This window comes from Aotus nancymaae, unplaced genomic scaffold, assembly GCF_030222135.1.
Source record: "Aotus nancymaae isolate 86718 unplaced genomic scaffold, 86718_ANA_hifiasm-v0.15.2.pri h1tg000006l, whole genome shotgun sequence".
NCBI lineage: Eukaryota > Metazoa > Chordata > Mammalia > Primates > Aotidae > Aotus > Aotus nancymaae.
Genome location: NW_026988417.1, coordinates 38,443,540 through 38,460,252, shown reverse-complemented (window position 1 = coordinate 38,460,252; position 16,713 = coordinate 38,443,540). Strand labels below are relative to the sequence as shown.

General features: G+C 43.8%; 1 protein-coding gene and 1 long non-coding RNA gene across 2 annotated transcripts in view; one reads left to right on the top strand and one right to left on the bottom strand.

Annotated features, from left to right (window-relative positions):
* Positions 1-3,988, bottom strand: part of LOC135269690 (uncharacterized) — a 28,226-nt gene extending 24,238 nt beyond the window's left edge. The window contains exons 1-2 of the long non-coding RNA XR_010337937.1: positions 3,891-3,988; positions 1,738-1,819 (exon numbers count right to left, since the gene is read on the bottom strand). This is a non-coding gene — a long non-coding RNA (uncharacterized LOC135269690). The remainder of the gene's footprint in view (positions 1-1,737; positions 1,820-3,890) is intronic.
* Positions 3,989-4,237: 249 nt separating this feature from the next.
* The window catches only part of SMIM14 (small integral membrane protein 14), an 84,091-nt gene continuing 71,615 nt past the window's right edge, over positions 4,238-16,713 (top strand). The window contains exon 1 of the mRNA XM_064366500.1: positions 4,238-4,412. The gene's annotated coding sequence lies outside the window, so the exon portion shown is untranslated. The remainder of the gene's footprint in view (positions 4,413-16,713) is intronic.

Here is a 16,713-nt window from a genome sequence, read left to right as displayed (position 1 = left end):
GATTTAAACATAAGACCTAAAACCATAAAAACCCTAGAAGAAAACCTAGGCAATACCATTCAAGACATAGGCATGGGCAGAGAATTCATGACTAAAACACCTAAAGCAATGGCAACAAAAGCCAAAATAGATAAATGGGATCTAATTAAACTAAAGAACTTCTGCACAGCAAAAGAAACTATCATCAGAGTGAACAGGCAACCTACAGAATGGGAGAAAATTTTTGCAGTCTGCCCATCTGACAAAGGGCTAGTATCCAGAACCTACAATGAACTTAAACAAATTTACAGAAAAAAAAACAACCCCATCAAAAAGTGGGCGAAGGATATGAACAGGTGTTGTAACTGAGCGAGCGCGAAATCACCACTGAGACAAAGACGAGGCCACGTTACAGGGTCTTTATTGCTGGTGGCCACGGAGGACTCGAGTCTCTCTAACTGTGGCCCCGAAAGGAAGGTGTCAAGACCATTTATGCCCGTAAACCACCTCTTCGGTGGAGGGGAGGGCGAGGGGCTTTGGACATTCCGATTGTTACTTAAGTGGTTCACAGAAGTCAAGATAAGCGTTAGTTTACACATTGGGTAGGGTGGAAAATTACAGACCTTAGTTACTTATTACAAGTCTTAGTTTTTCTTAAAATGGCACAGGGGCCAAAATGGTGTTAGTTTGGACTGCTTGCCTGTCACGTTAGGGTTACAGAGAGCAGTTTCAACGGAAAGCTGAGGTATGGTCAAGGTATGCAGTTTATGGGGCAATTACCATGTCACACAGGCACTTCTCAAAAGGAGACATTTATGCAGCCAACAAACATGAAAAAAAGCTCATCATCACTGGTCATTAGAGAAATGCAAATTAAAACCACATTGACATACCATATCATGCCAGTCAGAATGGCAATCATTAAAAAGTCAGGAGACAACAGATGCTGGAGAGGATGTGGAGAAATAGGAATGCTTTACACTGTTGGTGGGAGTGTACATTAGTTCAACCATTGTGGAAGACAGTGTGATGATTCCTCTAGGATCTAGAACTAGAAATGCCATTTGACCCAGCAATCCCATTACTGGGTATACACCCAAAGAATTATAAATCATTCTGTTATAAAGACACATGCACACGTATGTTTATTACAGCACTGTTCACAATAGCAAAGACTTGGAACCAACCCAAATGCCCATCAATGATAGACTGGATAATGAAAATGTATATATACACCATGGAATACTATGCACCCATAAAAAAGGGTGAGTTCATGTCACCCTTTTTTATGGGTGAAGCTGGAAACCATCATTCTCAGCAAACTAACACAGGAACAGAAAACCAAACACCGCATGTTCTCACTCATAAGTGGGAGTTGAACAATGAGAACACATGGACACAGGGAGGGGAACGTCACACACCGGGGACTGTTGGGGGGTGGAGGGATAGAGGAGGGATAGCATTAGGAGAAATACCTAATGTAGACGACAGGGTGATGGATGCAGCCAACCACCATGGCATATGTATATCTATACATAGAACAAATCTGCATGTTCTGCACATGTACCCCAGAACTGAAGTACAATTAAAAAAAAAAGATCAGGACAAAAAAGGATATAATAATACCCCATATCAGTGTCTGTGGCTAAGAGCTAGCCTCTTCTAGCTCTTATGAACTTGCAATCAGACACTGGGCAGGAATACAGTCATCTGAATGCTTGATTAGGGTTGCAGGATCAATCAAGTTAGTTCACTCACATGGCTGGCAAGTTGGTGGAGGCTTTTTCTCTTCTCCATGTAGGCCTCTTCATAGGGCTGTTAAAATGGAGTAGTGTGGAGACTGGTTTCCCCCAGAGCAAGCAATCAAAGAGAATCAGAAGGAAAGCTGCAATCAGTGCCTTTGTGACCTAGCCTCAGAAGTCACACACATTTGGCTGCATTCTTTCGGTAAAACACAGTACCCCTGATTCAAAGGGCTCGTGCAGGCCACCAGAGGTGAGAATCTTTGGGGGTCATCTTAGAGCCTGGCTACCAAGGATCCCAACATCTTTTTTTTTTTTCTCTGAGACAAGGTCTTGCTATGTTGCCCAGGCTGGAGTGCAGTGGCTATTCAAAGCCTCCAACTCTTGGGTTCAAGCAATTCTCCTGCCTCTGCCTCCTGAGCAGCTGGGACTACAGGCATACGCCACCTTGCCAGGCTAATCTTAACATCTTGGTTTTCCTGTAATTTACTTTATAAAGCAAGTACTGGATGGGCACAGTGACCCATGCCTGTAATCCCAACACTTTGGGAGGCTGAAACAGGAGAATCACTTGAGACCAGGAGTTCAAGACCAGCCTTAACAATATAGCAAGACCCCCATCTGTATAACAAATAAAAAAAAAATTAGCTCAGTGTGGTGGCATGAGTCTGTAGTCCTAGCTACTCGGGAGCCTGAGACGGGAGGATCATTTCAACCCAGGAGTTCAAAGCTGTAGTAAGCTATGATGGAATGTAGATTCCTACATTCCAGCCTGGGCAACAGAGCAAGACCCTATCTCAAAAAAAAAGTACTGAGAATTTTGCAACACCCAGTACAATTCTAGTTTTGTACCACACTGTTCTCTTAAAAACAGCTGTGTCCTCAAACACATATGTGCACATGGGTGCACTCAAGCATAAAAAAATTTAATGTTTAGAGTTCCACAAATTAAAGACCCTCTGGTACAGTGTCAGCTCATTAGGTCACCAGAATCCATCTCAAACTCTGAATCCGAGTAAGCAGAGTTCAAGATTGCAGATTAAGGGCCAAAATCTTTACTTCTTTGTACCTACTTGTAATTAGTTAACTGGGAAACACTTCAAGTTTTACCAGAAACCTTTAATTTTGTAGAAACCTTTACCTGTGTTCAATATCCACTTTAATTAAAAAGCTCTTGTAAATTATACTAATTTGGGGAAAGTGGATTCAGCTTGTTGAGGGGTAATTAACCAAATAGCTGAGGTGGAAGTCTGCGTAGGTGATAAGGTCATCAAATTAGAATAAGAAAGCTTGCAGCTTTCACCTCTCCGTCAAGACTGGTGAAGAGGCACTTTTGTGAAATCGTTGGGACTCCCTTTTACTTCGCCACTTGTCCTATTTTAATTAAAGCTTGCCAATTTAAGGCTCTAAGAAAACAATACAGTTTTACATTTTGCCAAATTGGGAAATTTCCGGGGCCCCAAAAGTTTAGCAGGGAGACTGAGAGGCTAGAATAGGAGAGTACGCAGCACCAATTTGGTCTAAAAAGATTGTTCGGGCACACACAGCACCCTTATTCCAGCTCTACAGCCAAAGCAACGAAGACTTGGGCCGGCTGGGTGCCTAGCCACAGCATTCCCTCCTACTTCCCCACTATCTCCTAATCAACAAGTCATCTTTGGTCACATATTCACTTTATTTGAGGCAGGGTCTCACTATCACCTAGGCTGGAGCGCAGTGGCACGATCTCAGCTCGCTGCAATCTCCGCCTCAGCCTGCAGAGCAGCTTGGACTACAGGCAGGAACCACTACGCCCAGCTAATTTTTGTGTTTTAAGTAGAGACGAGGTTTCACCATGTTGGCCAGGCTGGTCTCCTGACCTCAAGTGATCCGCCCATCTCGGCCTCCCAATGTGGTGGGATTACAGGCGTGAGCCACCAAGCCTGGCCACATAATCACTTTAAAGTTCCTGTTGAACTTAATTTTGGTCAACTTTCCGGTGCAAAAATGTTAGGGTAAAGGGGATCAATAACTGCCACATTTGACAAATTTTTGTAATCCTCATCTCCAATTTCCATCCGGGCCTGAGTGACCAAAAACACTCTACAGGGGTATCCCGTCTCAACAGACATCAATTTGTAACCACGTCTACCTCTACCAAGGTATTCTAAAGATTCTGTCGAGTTAAACCTTTAGCTCAGGCAAAGGGAGGCACATTAGAGAACACTCTTCGCCGCCGACGAAACAGAGGCTACGGAAGATTTCCACAGACACCCGGACTCGCCCCGTTTCCTTCACAGTTCTCAGCCACGCCCCTCCCAACCGGAACTACATCCCCCGCGCTCCGCGCCCCCACGCACAGCGTGGCGTAGGCGCCCTAAGCCGCTGGCGCCTGCCAGGTTTCCCGGGACGCACAGGGCAGGTGCTGGTCGTGCGCATGCTCGGCAGGCGGGGCCGCTGGAGTCTCCAGGCGTGGCAATCTGTTGCGCTGCCGCCCTCGGGAGCCGGCAGATCCGGGTCTCGTGGCTAAGAGTGACGTGGTCACTCGAATCAAAACAGAGGAGGGGGAGGAAGCTGGCGGCCAGGAGCGGTAGCGGCAGCGGCAGCGACGTCCGGAGCAGCCGCAGCCTTCCGGAAGCTCCAGGCGATCTTTCTGCCGAGACTCGGTCCCGGCCCCCATCCTCCCCGCCCCATCGGTTGTTGTCTGGGCGGGTGAGTGTCTCCCCATCTCCCACCAGCGTTTGCTGGCCCATCCTCCCCTCGCCCCAGTTTTAACTAGAGGCTTCTCAGGGTCTCGGGGACTGCGGCGGCTGTGGCGGAACCGGGCTGTCTCTCCGGCTCGGCGATTCCTGGGCCGGGCTGGCGATTCTGCACCGGGAGAAGCTCCGCTGCTGCCGAGCCCGCGCCACCCCCTGCCTCCCCGCGGAAAGCTTGCAATTGAGCTTTCTCTGGAGGAAGTCTGAGTCGGGGCTTGGCAGGAAAGGGCACGGTAGCCACGGGTGGTTTTATTTTTAGGATCGGATAGTCGACACGGGTGGAGGCGTATCATGGAGTAAAAGAGTCGGAGCTGGAAGGAAAAACTCACAAATCCCGAAATCTACACTATCTTGTTTTCCCGGCTTCCTAGCCCTTTCTGGGTACGGTGAAGTCACTGGGATGCGTCCTTTGTTGTGATAAATGAGACGAAAACGCTGCCACCCGGAAAGCGAGAGCTTTTAAGTCCCTATTGTGTCGGGAATTTAAAGGATCCCCTTTTTCTGTTTGTTCAGTAAGTGGAACCAAGGCTGACAGTACAGAGGTAGCAGCACCCTTTATTGGAACTAATAGCGTGTGATAAACTGGTTACCGGCTGTATCCGAAGTCCCGTGTTGCTGTTTAAAGGCAGACTTCCCCAAAGTGGCTGTTTATATGTGCTGGGATTTTAGCCGAGATGGTTTGTTGGCTGTAGAGAGTCAGTAGGATGTTTTCAGTTGCCCCAGTTGGCAAAACCGAGGCTGTGGCCTTAATAGAATGTCTCAGTTTTGCATCGAGAGAGTCGGATGAGCTCTACGCAAGTAATAGCTACAGTTGCAGAAGAGATCTTCCAGTTTTTATATGTTATTGTCAGAAACAGTTGGCAACTGTACATACTATAACTTGGAAAGCGTAAGACCGTCCAGGTGTTGGAGTCTTGTGGCTCTTAGGAGGCATCCTCGCTGCCTAGCGCTGTGGAGGTTGCAGGAAGCTTGCATTCCCTTCCACTTAGGGTGGCCGGCCGCGCGGATTCCTGTAGTGTAGCCTGCTCCGAACTTGCCGCCCTCCGCGGCCCTCAACAGCACTGCGACCAACTAGAAAACTAAACCCTTTTGTCCTTTTTTTCTTTCTAAAATGGTTTTTAAAAAGATCACCCCCGCCCCCAGAACTCATTAATTGAGATGTTTCTGTGGTCAGCAGCAAGAAAGAACAATAACGGTACGTGATGGTTAATTGCTCCTTATCAAAGCCAGGAAGAGTTAGGAATTTAGATTATTTCCTTGAAGGATATGTCCTTGTGGCATAGCATGGACCTCTTAATGAATCTTTTCTCCAGTGTTTGCCAGTGAGATCCTTTTTCTTAGGATCGCAGTTGGAATCCTGATTTAGAAGGAAGAATTTCTTGAAGTTCTCTTTTTTCAGGTTTTTACTTTTTATGCTAGCCTATAACTAATATTTTTGACTATACGAAATACTTTGTAATAGAGAAAATGTTGATGAAAGCAGATAGGATTAAAAGAAAAATCAATAATCCTGCCACCCAAAGATCACCAAAATGTTAGTTTATACCCTTCTAAACTACTTTTTTGAATTTGTATATTTTATACAAATATGGTATCATACCACATATGCTTTTCAGTACGTAACTTGCTTTTTTCACATTCTATTTTTTGAGTAATAATTTGAAGTTTTGCAGATACGGACTTCAGACCTTAAATTTTAGGGAGTATTCACTTTACAGTAGTGTCCCCTTATCCGTGGTTTCACTTTCAGGGGTTTCCGTTTCTGTGGTCAACCGCAGTTCGAAAATAGAATCATATATTGAGAGACCACATTTACATAAATTTTATGATAGTATATTGTTATAACTGTTGTATTGTTAACTACTGTCAATCTCTTACTGTGCCTAATTTATAAATTTTATCATAGGTATGTATAGGAAAAAAACATAGTCTCTATGTATAGGGCTCTGTACTATACAGGCTTCAGGCATCCACTGGAGAGGTCTTTGTTTTATTATTATTATTATTATTTTTTTTTTTTTTGAGACGGAGTTTCGCTCTTGTTACCCAGGCTGGAGTGCAATGGCGCAATCTCGGCTCACCGCAACCTCTGCCTCCTGGGTTCAAGCAATTCTCCTGGCTCAGCCTCCCGAGTAGCTGGGACTACAGGCCTATGCCACCATGCCCAGCTAATTTTTGTATTTTTTAGTAGAGACTGGGGTTTCACCTTATTGACCAGGATGGTCTCGGTCTCTTGACCTCGTGATCCACCCGCCTCGGCCTCCCAAGGTGCTGGGATTATAGGCGTGAGCCACCGCTCCCGGCCTTGTTTTATTATTTTTTAATTCGAAATTTAACAGAGATGAGATCTCACTTTGTTGCCCAGGCTGGTCTCAGACTTTGAGCTCAAATGATCTTCTGGCCTTGGCCTCCCAAAATGCTAGGATTACAGGCATGACGAGCCAGCAGCCCACTGGGGTTTCTTTAAATGTATCCCTTGTGGATAATAGGGGACCACTCTATGTTTCCCAAACCATAATCATTAAAAGCATGGTTTTAAAAGGTTTCCTCACAAATCTCTATGGTAATGTAAACTTTAAGAAATTAGGCCTTTCATGGTGGCTCAAGCCTGTAATCCCAGCACTTTGGGAGGCCAAGGCGGTGGATCACCTGAGGTTGGGAGTTTTTGAGACCAGCCTGACCAACATGGAGAAACCCTGTCTCTACTAAAAATACAAAATTAGCTGGGCATGCTGGTATATATCTGTAATCCCAGCTACTTGGGAGACTGAGGCAGGAGAATCATTTGAACCTGGGAGGCAGAGATTGCAGTGAGCCGAGATCATGCCATTGCACTCCAGCGTGGGCAACAAGAGTAAAACTCTGTCTCAAAAAAAGAAAAAAGAAATTAATATGCATTGCATGGCAAAGTAAGGCCTCACTTGTTTGGCTCTTGGGAAAGAAAGCACAGCCGGAATTGATGATATCAAACTTTAAGTCGTTTTTGCTAACTCAGGGGTTTGATTCGGGTAAGATTTAGTTCTATGCCATAGTTATACTCTGTTCCAAATGCTGATCTGCTGTTCAGGCGCCAGGCAGTAAGGTCCTAGAAGATTTTAACTGTACATATCACGCCTTTTTTTTTTTTTGGGAGATGGGCGTCTTGCTCTATAGTGTAGGCTGGAGTGCAGTGGTGGATCTCAGCTCACTGCAGCCTCCACCTCCCAGGTTCAAACGATTCTCCACCCTCAGCCTCCTGAGTAGCTGGGATAACAGGCACACACCATCACGCCCAATTAATTTTTGTATTTTTAGTAGAGATGGGGTTTCACCATGTTGGCCAGGCTGATGTCAAACGCCTGACCTCAAGTGGTCTGCCCACCTTGGCCTCCCACAGTGCTGGGATTACCGGCGTGAGCCACTTTGCCCGGCCCACATCACACTTAATATGCATTGAGTCTTGGTGTGTGCCCATTTGGTCCAGTGCTTTACCAGTTGGCACCAAAAGAGCCTGCTATGGAAGGAAATGTCTGCTTCATCTCGACTTCAAAGGATAAGTACATGCCATGAACTATCTTAAATCTGCTGATAACCTGTTTTGAGTTTGAGTCTCATAAACTTACCTAAAACCTTTAAATCTCTGTTTTCATTTTGCGTCTCTTATATGATTAGTCCTAGATGTTTACTACTCATTATACAACTTAGTTTCTTTTTCTTCAATTTGGCTTAAATTATAGTGTTCAGTATGTGTTCTAGATTTGTCCACTTCTTCACATCCGTACTGCCGTCACCTTTGCCAGGCTATCTTCATCTCTAATCTATTGCAGCAACTCCTGGTCTCTTAACTTTTATTGTGCATTTCCCTTACCAGCTTAAGGAACCTTTAAAATGTAAATTACCTTGACACTGCCTTATTGAAAGTCTCCCATCCATATTCAGAATAAAATCCAAACTCTGCCAAAGCTTGCCAGGCACTACATGTTTACCACTGCCTTCCTCTCTTATCTTACCTTGTATCCTTCTACTTAGTTCAGTACCCTGGAGCCTGGCCACATGAGTTTCTTTCTGTATTCCAACCCCACTTACGTTGTTGTCTCTGGAACTTGCCAAGCTGGTTCTTGCTGTGGGGCCTTTGCACTTGCTTTACCCTGGGGCTTCAGTACTCTTCTCCGAGATCTTGCTGTGGTTGATTCCATTGTGTTATTCGGGTGTTAGTTCAGACGTTGCCTCTTCAAGGAGGCTGACCAATCTCTCCATTGTATTTTATTTTCTTCACAGCATTTATCAATATATGGAATAACTTTTAAAAAAATGTTCTGTCTCCTACACTAGAAATTAAACTCTGTGAATACGGGACCTTTCTGTCTTTTTCACTGCATATTAGGTACTTAGTGAATGTTGATTAAAATAAATGAACTTAGTAAACATGTCTGTATTCCTCTTGAACATACTACCTATAGTAGGCTGTTTTTTTTCCCCCATAGAAAAACTCTAATTTTCAGCCTCTTTTTATAGGGCAGCGCCTTTTTTCTCTTTGATGTTTGGGCCAGAGTACACTTAAACTCTACTTCAGACCTGTGGAATTAATTTCTGGAAGAAATGGGTTCTTAGAATCTGTATTTTTAATAAATCTATCAGGTGATTTTAATGCATATCAAACTTTGAGAATCTCTCAATGTTTTAATGGCTTTTCCTTAGAAGATTGCTTCTTCCTTGATAGTAGTAATGATAGCTACCATTTTTTTGGAACACTACTTTACGTGTCAAGTATTATGCTAAAAATTATTATTACATGTTTTCATTTAACTCAAAGCTACTCGGATGTGTAGGTATCCTACAAATGGAGGCAACGAGACACAGTAAGTGGCAGAAACTTGAATTTGAACCCAAGTCTTTTTTATCACTGTACCCTACTGCTTATGAACTATGGCGTTCAGAATTGTGTTTAGTACTTTAATATAGGCCATGCTTTTGTTCAGGAAAGGATAGTCTTTTCTGTCCCTTTTGCAGTCCTGTCCTTAATGAAGTCCATTGTTTTGTTGGTCTTTTTGCCTGAAGTTGCACAGACAGGAGATGACCTTAAAAAACATTCTGCAACTGGGCGCAGTGGCTCACGCTTGTAATCCCAGCATTCTGGGAGGCCGAAGCGGGTGGATCACAAGGTCAGGAAATGGAGACCATCTTAGCCAACATGGTGAAACCCTGTCTCTACTAAAAAATATAAAAATTAGCTGGGCGTGGTGGCGCATACCTGTAGTCCCAGCTACTTGGGAGGCTGAGGCAGGAGGAACGTTTGAAACCGGGAGGTGAAGGTTGCAGTGAGCCAAGATTGCACCACTGCACTCCAGCCTGGCGACAGAGTGAGATTCTGTCTCAAAAAAAATAAAAAAAAAAATCTGCAAAGACTCCTAGGTCTTGCATTGTTGTATTGAGTGCTGAGAGCCTACCAGGCTTCAAGTAAATTTAGAGCATTTTCTTCTTCCTTGTGTATTATATAACCCGCTCATTCCCCACACCCAAAACCTATTACTTTGTATCTGTTGATATAGTCATCTGAGTTCTTCCTACATTTTCTCCATTGATTTGTGTTTTACTGTTTGAATTGCAGTGGTGCAGTCATGGCTCAATGCAGCCTCAGTCTTCTGGCTCAAGCTCTTTTGGCCCATGCTACCACACCTCAGCTAATTTTTTTTTTTTAAGTTTTTGTAGAGACAGGGTCTCACTCTGTTGCTCAGGTTTATCTGGAACTCCTGGGTTCAAATAATCCTTCTGCCTTGACCTCTGAAAGTGCTGGGAATTAAAGGTGTGAACCACTGCATCCAAAGATATTTTGAATAAACAAGTTTACTTGAAGTTTTTCTTTAATATTGAAAATGAATGTAGTTTCCACTTTTTCACAATTATAATATAGTGAACCATGGCTTTAAATAACCTAAGAACTGAATAATTACAGTAGCCAGTCTAATTATAAATAGAAGCTATATTAAATACTTACTAATTTTTTTTTTCGAGACAGTCTCACTTTGTTGCTAAGGCTGGAGTGCAGTGGGGTGATCTCAGCTCACTGTAACCTCTGCCTCCTGGGTTCAAGCAATTCTGCCGCAGCCTCCTGAGTAACTGGGATTACAGCCGTGCACTACCACGCCTGGCTAATTTTTTGTGTATTTAGTAGAGATGAGGTTTTGCCATGTTGGCCAGGCTGGTCTCGAACTCCTGACCTTAGGTGATCTGCAAACCTTGGCCTCCCAAAGTGCTGCGATTGCAGGTGTGAGCCACTGTACGCAGCTGAGACATCTTAAATGATTTTAATCATAATTCAACAAGTATATACAGAAGTATATATATATACTTGTATATGCTTAGAAAATGTTATGTGAAGTTTTAAAATATATATATATTTTTTGGTCTTTTTTGAATTCTAAAATCTTTCTGAGACATGAAAGTTTTTCTTTTCTTTTTATTGGTGAGACGGAGGGTCTCACTCTTACCACCCAGGTTGGAGTGCACTGGGGCCATCTCAGCTCATTGCTTCCTCCACCTCCCAAACTCAAGCCACCCTCATATCTCAGCCTCCCTACTAGCTGGGAACCATGCCTGGCTAATTTTTGTATTTTTTGTAGAGATGAGGTTTTGCCATGTTGCCCAGGCTAGTCTTGAACTCCTGAGCTCATGCAATCCACTGGCTCAGCCTCCCAAAGTGCTGGGATTACAGGTGTGAACCATTGCGCCTGGCCAACATGAAGGTTTTTTTTTTTTTTTTTTTTTTTTTTTTTTTTTGAGACGGAGTTTTGCTCTTGTTACCCAGGCTGGAGTGCAATGGCGCGATCTCGGCTCACTGCAACCTCCGCCTCCTGGGTTCAGGCAATTCTCCTGCCTCAGCCTCCTGAGTAGCTGGGATTACAGGCACGCGCCACCATGCCCAGCTAATTTTTTGTATTAGTAGAGACGGAGTTTCACCATGTTGACCAGGATGGTCTCGATCTCTTGACCTCGTGATCCACCCGCCTCGGCCTCCCAAAGTGCTGGGATTACAGGCTTGAGCCACCGCGTCCGGCCCACATGAAGGTTTTTTTAATAAGAAGCTGTCTCTGGCTGGGCACGGTGGCTCACGCCTGTAATCCCAACACTTTGGGAGGCTGAGATGGGTGGATCACCTGAGGTCAGGAGTTTGAGACCAGCCTGACCAACATGGTGACCCCCCATCTCTATAATTAAAAATAAATAAATAAATAAATAAATAAAAGACAAAAAAGAAGCTGTCTCTGAGGAGAGGAGAGTACCTGTGTCTGTCTGTCTTCTTCTTTTTTTTTTTAACTTGGCATTTGACGTTTTAAATTATAAATGTATATTTTATCTTTTAAAAATTAACTCTGGAAAGGTATATTTTTCTAAACCAATTTTTATGTGTATAGTAGGGCTTGTACATGTATTTTATAAGTTAAGACTTCTGTGCTTTTGTTTTGGAGAAAGTTACCTTCTCATTGCTTATTTTCATTTCCTTTTTTTTTTTTTAAATTTAGGCCAAAGCACAGATGTGTCTCAGCTTTGTAAAAATACAGAATGACAGAATGAAGCCAATTTATGGTTGACCGCACTCATTGACAAGTATTACAAATGCAGAGCTCTCAAAATTTAACAGCTAATAAAAGTGTTTCAAATTGAATTACAGGGATGCAGTAAACATCTTTCTGGTGTATGCACCAGACTTAGAGGTCAGTGTTGTGGCTGCTATCACGTTTTATCTTACAACATAGTTTTAAAAACAAGTTTACTTTTTTTGTGTGTGTGTGTGACAGAGTCTTGCTCTGTCACCCAGGCTGGAGTGCAGTGGCACGATCTCAGCTCACTGCAACCTCTACCTCCTGGGTTCAAGCGATTCTTGTGCCTCAGCCTCCCGAGTAGTTGGGATTACAGGCACCAGGCACTTGCCACCATGCCCAGCTAATTTTTTTTTGTTAATAGAGACGAGGTTTCACTGTGTTAGCCAGGCTGGTGTCAAACTCCTGGCCTTAAGTGATCTGCCTGGCCACCACCATGCCCTGGCAAAAACAAGTTTGCTTTTTTTTTTTTTTTGAGTCAGAGTCTCGCTTTTGTTGCCCAGGCTGGAGTGCAATGATGCAATCTTGGCTCACTGCAGCCTCCACCTCTTGAGTTCATTCGATTCTTCTGCCTCAACCTCCTGAGTAGCTAGTATTACAGGCATGTGCTACCATGCCCGGCTAATTTTGTATTTTTAGTAGAGACAGTGTTTCTCCATGTTGGTCTCGAACTCCCGACCTCAGGTGATATTCCTGCCTCGGCCTCCCAAAGTGCTGGGATTATAGGCGTGAGCCACTGCGCCTGGCCACAAGTTTGCTTTTTATACAATATATAGTTTACTGCTTTTTTACTCTTAGGAAAAGTAATGTAGAAGAAACTGACTTGCTTGAAATTTTGAACAGACTAAAAAATTTTATTCTTTTAATAGTTAATAATTGCTTCCTTTCCTTTCCTTTTCCTTTTCCCTTTCCTTTTTCCTTTTCTTTTTTTTTTTTGAGACAGGGTTTTGCTCTTGTTGCCCAGGCTGGAGTGCAGTGGCACAGAGTACAGTCTCGGCTCACTGCAACCTCCATCTCCCGGATTCAAATGATTCTCCTGCCTCTGCTTCCCAAGGAGCTGGGACTACAGGTACCCACCACCATGCCCGGCTAATCTTTGTTTTTTTTAGTAGAGATTGGGTTTCACCATGTTGGCCAGGCTGGTCTCAAACTCCTGGCCTCAGGTGATCTGCATGCCTCTGCTTCCCAAAGTGCTGGGATTACAGGTGTAAGCCACTGTACCTGGCCCAATAATTGCTTTCTTTATCACAGTAGTTCTAAGCATTTTTCCTAATATGACTAATGATGATTATATGCATTTTTGTGCACATATAATCTCAGCTGTAATATGGAAGAAAGAGGCTGTGAGTTACATAGTTTGGAGAGCAGTAGCCGTACTCTGCTTCTTGCTTTTTTATTTTAATTAGAGATGGGGTCTCTGTCACATCAGCTGGAGTGCAGTGGTGTGATCATAGCTCACGGTAGCCTTGAACTCCTGGGCTCAAATGATTCTCCTTCTCAGCCTCCCAAGTAGCTGGGACTGCAGGCACATGCCAGCATGCCTGGCTAATTTTTAAAGTTTTTTGTAGAGATGGTCTCACAAAAAACTTGGCAGGCTGGTCTCAAACTCCTAGGCTTAAGCAGTTCTCCTGCCTCAGCCTCCCAGAGTGTTGGTTTTATAGTTGTGAGCCACTGCGACCAGCACTCTACTGCTTTCTGCTCAAAAAATCATGTAGACAAGCATGTGAATGAAATACTAAGGAAAAGTCTTGATTCTGTTGTAATCTATTTAGATAACATATGCATCATGAACAAACTAGTACCATTGCTTGTAATATACCTCACAAGTTTAGAACACACCAGTATTTTGTAATATAGCTGTTAAAAACTGCTTTCTGGCCAGGCATAGTGTCTCATGCCCGTAATCCCAGCACTTTGGGAGGCCAAGGTGGGGAGATCACTTGAGCCCAGGAGTTCGAGACCCACCTGGGCAACACATTGAGACCCTGTCTCTACAAAAAATAAAAATAAAAAAATTGGCTGAGCGTGATGGCACACACCTGTAGTCTCAGCTCCTCCGGAGGCTGAGGTAGGAGGATCGCTTGGGCTGGGAAAGTTGAAGCTGCAGGGAGCTGTGATCATGCCACTGCACTCCAGCCTGGGTGATAGAGACCCTGTCTCAAAACAACAAAACATACTGCTTTCTTAACATTTATAAGTGGGGCTGTTGTGCCTCATGCCTGTAGTCCCAGCTCCTTGGGGGGCTGAGGTGGGAAGATGGCTTGAACTCAGAAGGTCAAGGATGCAGTGAGCCGTGATTATCCCACTGCACTCCAGCCTGGGCAATAGAGACCCTGTTTAAAAAAAAAAAATCATTTATAAGTAACTTGTATCCACTATGATGTAGGATCAACATAGTATGGTTTTTTTTTTTTTTAAGAGACAGTCTTGCTCCCGACCTCACGTGATTACCCACTTCTGCCTCCCAAAGTGCTACGATTGCCCTGTCTTGCGCTGTCTCTTAAAGAAGAGTTTACTCGGGAGGCTGAGAAGGGAGGATCGATCACTTGAACCCAGGAGTTCAAGGCTACTGTGAGCTATGATCACACCACTGCACTCTAGCCTGTGTGACAGAGACTCCATCCCCAGGAAGCAGAGGTTGCAGTCAGCCGAGATCGCCCCACTGCACTCCAGCCTGCATTTCCAGCCCTGGTTTGGAATTTTTATATTTTCTGTTGAAGTTTTTTGTTTCTCATTTATGAAAAAGACTTTTCTGGCCAGAACAGTAGCTCATGCCTGTAATCCCAGCACTTTGGGAGGCTGAGGCAGGCCAATCACCTGAGGTCAGGAGTTCAAGACCAGCCTGCCTAACATAGTGAAACCCTGTCTGTACTAAAAATACAAAAACTAGCCGGACGTGATGGTTTGTGCCTGTAATCCCAGATACTCAGGAGACTGAGGCAGGAGACTCGCTTGGACCCAGGAGGCGGAGGTTGCATTGAGCCGAGAACGTGCCACTGCACTCCAGCCTGGGTGACAGGGCAAGATTGTCTCAAAAAAAAAAAAAAAGAGAAATGTTTTCTGAGTGGTGGTTTTTTTTTTTTTTTTTGAACAGAGTCTTACTCTGTCACCCACCCAGGCTGGAGTGTAATAGTGCAATCTCATCTCACTGCAACCTCCGCCTCCCGGGTTCAAGCGATTCTACTGCCTCAGCCTCCCGAGTAGCTGGGATTACAGGCATGTGCCACTATGCCCAGCTAATTTTTTTTGTATTTTTTTTATTCTTTTTATATATATATATTTTTTCTTTTTTTTTTAAGATGGGGTTTCACCATGACGGCCAGGCTGGTCTTGAACTCCTGACCTCAGGTGATCCACCCACCTCGGCCTCCCAAAGTGCTGGGATTACAGGCGTGAGCCACCATGCCCGGCCTTTTTTTTGTATTTTTAATAGACACAGGGTTTCACCATGTTGGCCAGGCTGGTCTTGATCTCCTGACCTTGTGATCCACCTGCCTTGGGCTCCCAAAGTGCTGGGATTACAGGCGTAAGCCACCATAGATGGCTATATTTTCCTGAGTTTAAAATGTTAAAATGTAGGATATGACTAGTAAATACTTTTGGGTAGATTTTTTTTTTTTTTAGGATTTAAAATTTTTCTCTCCATGATAACAGTCTCAGGAGGTTCTGATGACATGTGCTCTCTTGGGTAAAAATTTTAGAAAACATTTTCAAATTATGAAACTTAGGGTTATGATATTGAATATAAACAAAGATGATTTAATTGAAAAGCTTTCCTTTGTTTGACTGTTTATGATCAGTGTTACCCCTGGACTTTGACCAGGCACAGAGAGAATTCTTAGGATTGTACAAGAGTTAACTGCAGCCTGGAAAGGACAGGAAATTAGTAGGTGAGGGACCAAGTCTTTCTTCTGTTTCCCTTTTATGCAGATGAGTGATAGCTGTGGCCCCAGCGGAACACACACTCCAGAGCACTCTACAGAGAACTTGGGCTAAGAGTTAAAGATATTTTGGTCTTCAATGGACCCTAAGTTTTAAAACTTTTTCAGTTTATTAAGTACGCTTACAAATTCTCACTTGATCTTTGCACAACTGTTTAAAATGCGTAGTTTCAATTATCACTCCTGTTTTATACATAAGCTGAAGTCACAACGAGGCTAAGTGATTTATTAATATTTCTCAGTACTGCCTTAAGTTTTTTTGTCTAAGGACATTCTTACTGCTATCCCATGATGTTTTGGCAAGTGTTGTCTAAAGTGATTCTAGAATAGGAGTCAGATACAGGTAAAGAAAAAAGGGTCATCAAGGAAAGAGAAGGTACTGTTTAAGACATAGTGCTATGGTCTGAATGCTTGTGTTCCCCACAGTTCATATTTGAAATCCTAACCCCTAGTGTGATCGTTTTAGGAGGAAGTGGGCCTTTGGGTAGTAATTAAGTCATGAGGGTGGAGCCCTCATGATGAGGAGTAGTGCCTTTATAAAAGAGGGCTCAGAGAACTGCTTGCCCTCTTCCACCATAGTAGGACACAGTGAGAAGGCACCACCTACCAACCAGAGAGTGGGTCCTCAGCAGACACTGAATCTACCAGTGCCTTGATCTTGGACTTCCTACCCTCCAGAAGCATGAGAAGTAAATTTCTGTTGTTTGCAAGCTACTCTGTCTGTGTTATTTTGTTTAAG